General features: G+C 46.1%; 1 non-coding gene across 1 annotated transcript; it reads left to right on the top strand.

The window, feature by feature from the left end:
- The first annotated feature begins 1,608 nt into the window (after window positions 1-1,608).
- Window positions 1,609-1,715, top strand: LOC112088670. The gene has a single exon (XR_002900615.1). It is a non-coding gene; the product is annotated as a small nucleolar RNA R71 (small nucleolar RNA).
- Window positions 1,716-2,479: the final 764 nt, after the last annotated feature.

The following is a 2,479-nucleotide window of genomic DNA, read 5'->3' on the forward strand; positions in this document are numbered from 1 at the left end:
ATGATGGAGTCTAATGGTTCCTCGTCCATCTCAAGAACTATGAAGTCCGTGGGGATTTCTATCTCACAGATCCTCAAAGGTAGATCCTCAAGCAACCCCACCGGTAATCTAACCGATCTATCAGCTAATACAAGAGAGATCTTGGCTGGCTTGTAGCTTTTGTATCCCAATCTCTTGGCCACCGTGTAAGGCATTAAGCTCACAGAAGCTCCAAGGTCACATAAACAGTTTGAGAACTTCAGGTGACCTAAAGCACACGGCAGAGTGAAGCTGCCCGGATCGGATAGCTTCCTTGGTATAGATCTTCTTTGTATTATGGCACTGCACTCATGGCTCAGTATCACCATACCCTGGAGCTCCTTTGTCTTGTTGAGGATTGCGTCCTTTAGAAACTTCCCAAGCTGGGGTATAGCTAGGAAAGCATCTATAATGGGTAAGGTGAGTTGCGTGTTCTCCAAGTGTTTCTCAAAGACTGCCTTGGCCTTGTCTAGGATTTTCTTTTTGAAACGCCCTGGGAACGGTATCTTGGGTTGATAAGGTGGTGGTGGAACATAGGGCTTTTCAAGCTCGGTTGTCTTTTCCACCTCTTTTCCTTTGTCCTTGATCGGTTCCTTCTCTAAGACCGCTTCTTTACACGCATCGTCTGAGGCTGCCTCCCCCTCTAATTGCTCATTGGCCTCAATGAGCTTTGTCTTAGGCGTTGGAGTTTGTAATTCCTTACCACTCCTCAATGTGATGGCGTTCACATACTCTTTAGGGTTCGGCTCCGGTTTACCTGGTAAAGCCGGGCTTCTTGATGATGTAGAAGCTTGATTCTGCTTAAGCTCTCTGATATCTTGCTGCATTGTCGCGTGCTGGCTCTCAACCCTTTGCTGGCCCTGCAACAGTTGCTGTAGTATCCCACAGACGTCGTTCCCCATTTGATTCTGACCTGTTCCCTGAATCTGATGTTGATTACCCATCTGCTGCGGATGGAACCCTGGTGGAAACTTGTGTTGCTGCGGTTGGTTGTTGAAGTTGTTACTCTGAGCCGCTTGATTCTGCTGAGTGTAGCCGTGCTGTTGCCCACTGAACTGTTGCTTGGGCTGGAAGGTATTCTGAAAAGGAGCCTTTTGAGCATAGCTTTGTTGTTGTTGTTGAGCAGGGTACACTTGGTCTTGAGGGTTAGCGACATTCAGGTTTCTGTATGAGAGGTTTGGGTTACTGTTGTAGTTGTTAAACCGCTGATACCTCTGCTGATTCCCTATGTAATTCAGCTCCTCTTGTGTTAGACCATCTTCATTAACATTGTCAAAACTTGGCCCTTGCTCATCAAACTCGCCTACAAAGTGTATTGGCTTTTGAGTCGCCATCAAAACCTTGTCAAGCTTACTCTGAAGCTCTCTTATATCCTTTTTCATGCGCTGTTCATCACTAGATCCCTCTGTACGGTTTGCTCTATCAAAGTCCTCTCCATACGTGTCATTAGACATGGCTAGGTTCTCGACTAGTTCCATTGCCGCATTGATCTCTTTTCCAAGAAAATTCCCATTTGAAGCTGTATCGAGTTGGTTTCTGATCTTGGAGAGTGCACCTCGGTATAAAGTACTCAAGAGTGATGCCTCTGAGAAGCCGTGGTGTGGGCATTGGTTAGTGTAGCTTCTAAACCGTTCCCAAGCTTCACTAAAGCTCTCGTTATTGTGCTGCGTGAAACTTGAGATCTGATTCCTGAGCTTAGCTGTGCGTGATGTGGAAAAGAACTTTGATAAGAACGCCAGTTTACACTGCTCCCAGGTTTGTATAGAACCCCTCGGTATATTCTTTTCCCACTGGTGTGCTTTATCACCGAGGCTGAAAGGGAACAAGCGTAGCTTGAAGCTATCTTCGGAGACGCCATTTATCTTGGTTAAGTCACAAACCCGATCAAATTGATCTAGATGCTCGAGAGGGTCTTCTCCAGCCAGTCCGTGGAACTTTGAGTTTTGCACCATATTGAGCAGGGAAGCTTTAACTTCAAAGTTGTTGTTTTGAACTGGTGGAGCTTAAATTCCAGCTCGGTATTGGTGCGCATTAGCTCGGTCATTCTCTCCAACACAGATTGGAGGATGTTGTCTCTGTACTTGTGGCGGTGGCGGATGAACATGATGGGCTTGTTGCTCATTTCTATTCGCTTGGTGTTGGTTTTGCTGAGCAAGCCGTTCGTTTCTTTGAGCCTGTTGCTGATTAACATAGGCTTGTTGTTCATTTCTTCCTGCCTGCGCCTGATTAGCCTGAGCCTATTGCTCCATTCTCTGTTGTTCTGCCATTCCAAGTCTGTCAAAGTGCCGTTCTCTCTCGCGAGCTCGCCTTTCTAATCTGTCGATGTTATCGTCGTATGGGAAAAGCGATCCTGTGCTCCGAGACCTGGTATTCATGCACCTAAAAACAAAACAAGAACTTGGAAAGAAGTTAGTAAAACAAAGGAAAGAAAAGCTTGAACTCAAGAACAAACAAGAGACTA

Source organism: Eutrema salsugineum, unplaced genomic scaffold, assembly GCF_000478725.1.
Source record: "Eutrema salsugineum unplaced genomic scaffold, Eutsalg1_0 scaffold_14, whole genome shotgun sequence".
Lineage (NCBI taxonomy): Eukaryota > Viridiplantae > Streptophyta > Magnoliopsida > Brassicales > Brassicaceae > Eutrema > Eutrema salsugineum.